Source organism: Colobus angolensis, unplaced genomic scaffold (assembly GCF_000951035.1).
Source record: "Colobus angolensis palliatus isolate OR3802 unplaced genomic scaffold, Cang.pa_1.0 Scaffold289, whole genome shotgun sequence".
Lineage (NCBI taxonomy): Eukaryota > Metazoa > Chordata > Mammalia > Primates > Cercopithecidae > Colobus > Colobus angolensis.
Window position 1 is genome coordinate 1,072,673 of NW_012116143.1, and position 8,806 is coordinate 1,081,478.

Consider the following 8,806-nt stretch of genomic DNA (forward strand, 5'->3'; position numbering starts at 1 on the left):
TGTGAGCTTCCACTCCCTGCCTATTTTTTCAATGCGGAGAATTATTCTGGTTCTCATACATCTCCCAGCTTCTCATTCCCTGTCATGTTCTAATGGCTCTGTTTTTATTTTAACTGTCCTTTACACTGGAAGATAGGTCAATCCTCTTGAGGGAGAGGGGAAGGATACAGCTAAGATATAAATAATAAAGATAGGCAGAGCAGCAAAATGACAAGTCAATAAATCTGGTATGATTGGATTTGATAAACCTCAAACTGGCATCAAGCCCCCAAGGAGAAGCAAGCCAGGCCAGGAGATTTAAAGCCCTTGTGAGAATCACAGTGCGCCATCTGCCACAAACACCTCCACAGATTTATATTGCACAGTGACAGGTCCACTAGCAGCTCCTTGTCTCCCCTTGAGAAAGAATCATAAAACTCATTTTTTAAAATAAGGTGCCAGGACTTACATGCCCATACTTTGTAGAAATGGCTCTCCTATTGCCTTTTCCTTTTCCTTCCCCTTCTCTTGAGTAGCGATCTACAATATCTTCCCAGAATTGCTGGAGTAGGCCAATGGACAGCTTGAGAAAGGAAAACCTCCTGCTTCTTGATGATTGCATTGCAAAAGCATGAGGCTTTTCTGGGTTTTAGGGTGGCAGATCATGTGGGCCAACCCATGTACTGACAGTGAATGTCTTGGTCTCTTCAAATATTTCAGGAGAAGTAGGAATTCTAACTTATATTGGGAATTCTGTGTGCCAATGTGTGCCATCATAAGAAAAGCACTACATTAATGTCATACATGTAGAATAGTCTTCACATAAAATACGGACTACAAACATGAAACCAGAAAGTGTGCCAGTTTGTATTTAATGTCTCTTTAATTTGATAAGGAAAATAAGCTGAGTTTATTAACCTCCTGTCATGTCTTCTCTTTCCTGTTCGTTTTACCATTTATCCCCTTCTCTCCTGAAGTCATCCTCTCACAAGCATGAATATCCTAATAGTTGAGGTTTCTTCAGAATTGAGGAGTTTTCTCTCCTATTGATGAAAGTAAATTATTCACATGGATGAATTTTGGAAATACTTGCAATTCTATTACTGTGATAGCAATTACCTCCAAACTTTTTTGACAAAGAAATTGACTTACCATGAGTTTCTAGATCTAAATGTGTTATCATGTGGAACAGAATGTTGATAGTAGGACAAAAGGCAGCCATATACTCAGAGGTTTCCATGGAAGGCACAGGGCCGATGCATCAGATAATGAAGACTACACAGTTTTCAATAGATCTCATCCTATTTTGACCCAGTCTCCCAGACCACAGTGATTTTTGTGAATGAATTACCTGTGTCTTATTCTTCACAGGATATATTACATCTGTAAATCAGAGCCTGCCCCTTACCCCATCACAGTGCTCATGGGCAGTATATAATCTGGACTTTTCCACTGCTTACATGGAGAGCCTGAGATTGGCCCAGCCTGTGTTATGCTGGAGCCAGCTCACACCAGCTGCCAAGAGTACTGATTGTGCATACCTCTTTCCAACTTTACATTCAATGATGTCATGTTGTTAACTTGGAATCAGCTATGAAGGGACTATGTGTTTGTTGTTGTTACCGTTGTTCAGAGAGTCAGTTGTTAAACCTTTACCAGCACATCACGAGCCCACCTCCATTAAAGACCCTGGTCCTGCCCAGTAACTGAGGCCTTCACCACAGCACCAAGCACAAGAAGAAAAAACCCTACCTCTCCCTAAAACAGGATTCCCCCTCTCTGCATATTGCCCCATCCATAACACTTCTCTATACTGTATGACTGACTTATCTAGCCACTGAGGCCATTTGGAATCCTCCCAGAGCCCCTAGCCAGGCCAGGACCAAAATATTATAACTTATGCCAGTGTTAGCATATTTATAGCAGGTTTCTTCAAGCAGGCCTGTCACTCTTGTGATTGTTGGTCACTAAACTAAAGGAAGTGCTGCTCCAAGTGTCTTCTTTCCACTTTCACATCATCATCACATATTGCCTCACCTTTGGCAAAACTTCCCACTGCTTCTCCATACCACAATAATCAAACTCCCTATGTCTTCATCCTTTTAAACACATGGTCCTTTTCTCCTGGTCTTAATTAAAACCTGGCTCACCTGAGGATGAGTCCAGTCTCCACAATTGTGCATTTATCTCCAGCAATAATCACTGCTTAGTTGCAAGAATGAAGTAAAGAGAAAGTTGGGATTAACTTAGATTTAACTTTTTCCAAGAAGAGGGAGAAAAAAGTAATGGGGTTAAGGGTATTTTCAAAGGAAGAGTAAACTGTGCTGAATCACATAATCTAGGCTGGCTAAGAAGGGAAGTGAAAACACAAGAGTGATGGCGACTCATGAAAAGTGGTATAATCGGTAGAAATTGGAATTGTCAATGAGGTCAAGATATCATTGCCATAAAAATACTGGGAAAGTGAGATAGAAAGCTAGGAAGTGATGGAAATGATAAAGAGTGGGATGTTTGAAATAAAGATTTCAGAAGTAGTATAGCAATCAATAACATTCAGTTTAGACTTGAAACCTGGTTCAGCCACTGACTAGCTATGAGACCTTGAGCAAGCTCCATAATTTCTCTGAACTTCAGTTTCTCCACTTCAAAAATAATAATACCTACTTCATAGGGTTGTTGTCAAAACTAAAGGAGATGCATATTAATTGTCTGGTATGTTGCCGAGCACATAGCACTAAATAAGTTGTTATTATTATTTTGTGCCAAACCCTAAATTAGGTGCTTTCCAGAGAGCATGACCCTTAAAACTCTTTCTCTCTTTAAAGTAGGTTTTATTATCTCCAATTTCACATAAGTGGAAAATGTGCAAACCGAAGTTTAAATGACAGAACCCACATTCAAATCTGTTGATAGATAGGTTGAGAGATAATGCCAACAACTCTCAACCCTGGCTATGGGTTTAAATCACTTGGCAACTTTTTTTTTCTGTATTAATGAAAAATGGATTTTGGAGTTCAGTTTTATTGAATTATAATTACGTATCATAAAATGCATCCTTTTTTTATATACACTTCTATGAGCTTTGATAAACACATATAATCATGTAAGCTGCACTGCAATCAAGATGCAGAGGAGCTCCATCACCCCCAAAATAATTTCTCCATGCTGCCTCTTTGTAGTTAATCCCTCCTCCCACTCCCAGCCCCTGGCAACCACTGATTTGTTTTCAGTCCCTATCGGTTTGCCTTTTCCAGAACATTATGTAAATAGAATCATTCAGTATATAACCTTTTAAGTTTGCTTTCTTTCACTTAGTAAGATGCATTTGAAATTCATTCATGTTGTTGTGTGTATCAGAATGCTGTTCCATTTTCTTCCCATTGTATGGCTATACCACCATTTGTTTATCCTTTTACCAGCTGGAGGACAACTGGGTTGTTTCCAGTCTATGGCCGATATAAATAAACTCACTGCAAATATTTACGTATAGGTTTTTATATAAACACAAGTTGTGGTTTCTCAAGTAAATACTTAGGAGTGAAGTTGTTAGTTCGTATGGTAAGTGAATGCTCAACTATAGAATAAACAGCCAAGCTTTTTTCCAAAGTAGCTGTATTATTTTTGACTCGCACAGGAACATGTGAAAGTTCCAGTTCCTTGTCAGCACTCAGAATTGTCAAATGTTGTTTTTTGTCATTGTTTTGTTTGTTTTTGTTTGTTTGTTTGCCATTTTAAAAGATATATAGCAATATTTCAATGTGGTTTTAATGTGCATTACTCTAATTACTAATGATGTTGGACATCTTTCTATGGGTTTGTCATCCATGTGCTCTCCTTGGTAAAGTGTCTATTTAAATCTTTTGCCCTTTTTTTTTTTTTTTTTTGAGATGGAGTCTCGCTCTGTCGTCCAGGCTGGAGTGCAGTGGTGCAATCTCAGCTCACTGCAAGCTCCGCCTCCCGAGTTCAAGCGATTCTTCTCTCTCAGCCTCCTGAGTAGCTGAGACTACAGACACACACCACCACACCTGGCTAATTTTTGTATTTTTAGTAGAGATGGCGTTTCACCATATTGGTCAGGCTAGTCTCAAACTCCTGACCTCATGATCTGCCCACCTCAGCCTCCCAAAGTGCTGGGCTTACAGGCATGACCCACCATGCCCAACCCTTTTGTCCTTTTTTAATTGGGTTTTTTATTTTCTTATTATTAACTTTTAAGCATTCTTTATATATTCTGGAGACAAGTCCTATATTAGGTATGTGTTTTGTCAAATACTTTCTCCAGTTTGTGACTTGTCTTTCAATTTCTGTTTATTTCTTTTTAAAAATACTGATGCCCAGGCACCACCTCCAGAGTTTCTAATTCAATTGGCCTAGGCATTGGAATTTTTTAAAGTTCCCCAGGGAATTCTAATTCTAATTACTTTTGCACCAACATAATGGAAACTATTTGGACCACACAATCTTAAGAGAGTTTTTGGCCTTGTGGCACCATTCCCCATGCTATGCAAACCAGCTTATAATATGAAACAAATCTGACTCAGAGAGCAATGTATTTTCTTTACAATTTGTCAAGCTGGGAAGTTACAGCAACTTGCCAAGCTCCTCCCACTAGTCCCACCCCAACATTATAATTGCCCACTGCCCTGTCACAGATGGAAGAAAACTTATCAGAGGAAGCAGCTTGTGCTTTGTCCAAAAGGTCTTATCTACTCTTCAATAGCTCAGTAGACCACAACCAGAGCCCATAGCCATGCCAACCCTAAAAACCCTTTTGTATATTGCAGATTGTATAAACTAGATAGAGGAAATAGTTTTTTTTATTCATGGTTCCCACCTACAGCCTTTTGGAATGACTGAAGGGTAGAGGCAGGATGGTTTACAGTGGTTCTCTAATGTAGTTGGCTATAGATGAAACACAGCAAAGCCATCGTGCCAGTGACATCCAATCATTTAAAGCTGCAAGAGGCTCTTATGAGTAGTGGAAGAGAGGCAGATTTAACTTTTTTTGTAAATTTATGTCCAGTTCTCTTTTAACATTATTAAAATTGTTCCTCAAACAGAATATAGGTCTGAATCACTCCTAAGCTCATACACTTTCTATAGTAACCCTTCAAGCCCATTTTTCAAACGTTATTGGTAAGGATTCAACAACAGTATGCATACACAGCATCAGTCCTTTCCCTGGAACACAATACTTATAATTTTTGTCATCTACTCGTAAGAAATATTCGGCAAAAATCTAATAAGATAAGGTTCAGTAAAAATGTACTGGTTTCCTACCATGTATCAGTCCTGGGGCAGCACCAAGAATAGGCAAGAAATTGCCTCTTATCTATTTCCAAAGGACCCATTGCTATTGGGTCCCATTGCTTATTGATGGTGATGAATGCCAAACCTGATAAGTGACTATGGCAATAATAGTCATAACAATGTAATAGTCGTAGTGGCAACTACCACTTATTGAGTACCTACTTTGTACCAAAAGAGTTCTAAGTGCTTAACACATTATTTTACTTAATCTTCACAACAAGCTTATATGACAAACAGTGTTACACTTACTGCATATTCCAGATGAGAAAACAGAGGATTCTGAAAGGTTTGGTAATTTGTTTAAGGCTCCTGCTTAAGAGGTGACAGCATGAGGAATGGAGTGAAAGCAGTCTGACTCCAGAGCTTACTTCTTAATCATTCTGCTGTGCTGCTACTGTATTAACAGATTACATTACATTCAATTGCAGACAACAGAACACCAAAATAAGGGAGAATTTCATTTCTGTCCTGTGTACAAGAAGCCTGGAGAGAGGCAGCTGTTGTGGCCTCTCAGACATGGGGACACAGGCCTCTTTATTTTTCTGCTGTGCCAGTCAGACATTTGGCTTCCATTGCAAGGTAACTCAAGACTCAAGATGACTGACGAAGCTCCAGTCAGTATGTCTGAGTTCCAGAAGGCAGGAAGAAAAATAGAAAGTTGGGGCAGGTGATTCCTTACCTTTCTGTCCCCTTTTATGTTGTTGTTTGCTTGTTTTGAGACAGAGTCTCGCTCCGCTGCCCAGGCTGGAGTGCAGTGGCACAATCTCGGCTCACTGCAACCTCCACCTCCTGAATTCAAGTGAGTCTCCTGCCTCAGCCTCACAAGTAGCTTGGATTACAGGCACCCACCACCATGCCTGGCTAATTTTTGTATTTTTAGTAGAGATGGAGTTTCGCCATGTTGGCCAGGCTGGTCTCAAACTCCTGACTTCAGGTGATCTGCCCTCCTTGGCCTCCCTAAGTGTTGGGATTACAAGCGTGAGCCACCACACCCGCCCCTTTCTGTCCTCTTTTTAAGAATCTTTCTTAGAAGTCCTTCCACATTTCTCCCACTGACATTGGCCTAAACTTAGACATCTGACCACAGCAGTGAGGCTGAGAAGTATAGTCTTCTAACTGGGTATTTTGCCAACTCCAGAATTACAGAATTCCGTTGATAGGAAGGAAAGGAAAAACTGGCTGCCACTGCCACATCTCTAATGGATGCAAAATCCTGAAGCCTTCCAGTTTGCTGAGGTCAATTTTTTCTGCAATATTTAAATAAAATTGGTTCTGATTCCCAATTTACAATGGGAAAATCTAAGGTCCCCCTCAGTAAATGTGGGGAGTTGTGAAGCTGACCTTCCTCTTCACTCTTCTGGCTCTAAGTCTCTGCTTCTACAGAGTCTCTGTTTCCACTTTGCATTTTACCTTCTACCTGCTGTCCCCTTTCTTTATCATCATTATCAAACTCATCTGAACAAAGCGTCAGTAATGCAAGATTGTGTGTGCCATAGACTTTATGGAAAGTTTGGACCAGAGATAGGAGATATAGCACAGTCAATCCTAGCAAACAGCAAGCTCACACTTGAATATAGGACACTCCAATTCTCTTTGCCTTTAGGGAACATCCACCAACCCTCTCTTCTTCTTGGCACCAACTTTTAGCCCCATGGATGGGCGGCCTTTCTCCCATAACCTCACCTTCTACTCTGCTCATTTTCAAGCCCTAAAACTCCGTCCATATCCTACCAAGCAGTTATTTCTTCATCACCCTCCAAGTTCATCCTGGTCATTCTCCAAAGAATATCTTTCCCCAACCAAAATAATTTATTGAGATAATTCACTAAACAAAGAAGGTTCTCAAAGGAGGGATTTGGGGGCCACGCCGGGAAGGTTAGGTATCATCCTCTAGGCATTAAGAAGTTCAGTGACATGACCAGATATGTACTTTAGTAATACAGTGGAAAGAGAATGGAGGCAGGGAAGCTGTTATGCACATATTCCATGAAACATACAAGAGATCTGAAGCCCTAGTCCCTGAAAGGCCAAAAGGAAGCTTAGGATGAAGAGAATTTGGGCATGAGTAGATGAGGGACAAGGAGGGACAGCAAGAAATGCTCTTTCTAGCCAAGAAAAGACATGTAATAGAGAAACTATTGAAACAATGTCATTAAAAGTAATAGATTTTGCAACACAGTTCTGGTGCCAGAAAATGAAAGTAGAAACAGAAAACTCTAGTAAAGAAGACCACCACAGAACACCACGAGGGGTCTAGAACTCATCTTTGCGTGTAGCACACCACGGAAGGTGCTTTCATGCAGCACCTCCTTCCCATCCTCACCAACCCTGTGGAGGGAGGGATGACTGTTCTGCTCTACAGACGAGGAGCCAGAGTCAGAGGTTAAAGGAGCTTCCTGAAAGTCCCACTGCTATTCAGTGCGGTGCCAGAACTCAAATCTACGACTGTAGCATTCCAAAGCTCATGCTCTGCCATTTCAGCAAGCTATCTCTGAGATCTTTGAAGCCAGAAAATCTTTCTCATTAGATGTGAATTAATTGTGATCAATTCCCATTGATTGTGTCTGAAAGGCAATGAAGGGTCATCACACTGAGCAGTATTTTTCTCGACACCCTTAGTTTATGATTTGGCATTAGGGTTTATAATCTGTGTTTCCTGCCATCCTCATTTGATCTTTGGCACCTTGTGATCCATCATCAGGCAAGCTCATGGTAATGGAATCCCTGGGGAGGAGGTAAGAGAGCAGAGCCCTGTTGAACAGATGTCTCTCCACAAGTTCCCAACCTCCTCCCGGGCGGGTTCTTGCAAAGCTCAAACGTAGGCTCCCCATCCCAGTATTCATCTTGGGTTTGAGTTTCATGATCAAAGAAAGATTTCTAAAGACTCAGTCTATATAGATAGTCTGACAAGTTCCCCTGTTTTATCTTTCAGAACAATAAACGATTTTCCCTCCTGAAATTGAAGACAGCCTTGAGAGGTGAAATAGGAGGGTTGGTCCTTTGCAACTCCTCCATGATCTAGGATTAGTCATTCATTCCACAACTTGCATTTGTTTGTTCCCCGAAACACCTCTGGAAACTGCTGTTAACAACACTGGGGAGTGGAAGAGGCAGGATATTGTGAGGACGGGAAGGAAATGCAAAGATGAACAAATGCATGCCAGTCCTCAAATCTCTGAAAGACTAGCTCTCTCAAATGTCCAAATACACAGCCATAGGTCAAAATCATAACAATGATGCAGCCCCTCCTGATGCTTATAAAGTCTCTAAGATATAATTTAGCAAACACATGATAAATGTTAGTTCATATTATTATTACTATCAGTTTTATTGTTATTAGGCAAATACTGTGCGCCAGGCACTGTGCATACATTGTCTCATTTAATTCTCTCAATCTTCCTATCACGTGGATATTAAGGTCCCAATTTTGTGACTCATCATAAAACTAAACCAGAGCAGTTTTGCTGTGCCTCACACTAGCTGAAAAAATTTGCATCATCCCAACAAACCCTACAAA

The 8,806-nt window shown here is 40.6% G+C and overlaps 1 protein-coding gene across 1 annotated transcript in view; it reads left to right on the forward strand.

The window, feature by feature from the left end:
- The window catches only part of SLC7A14 (solute carrier family 7, member 14), a 118,898-nt gene that overhangs the window by 54,933 nt on the left and 55,159 nt on the right, over nt 1-8,806 (forward strand). The window lies entirely within an intron of this gene.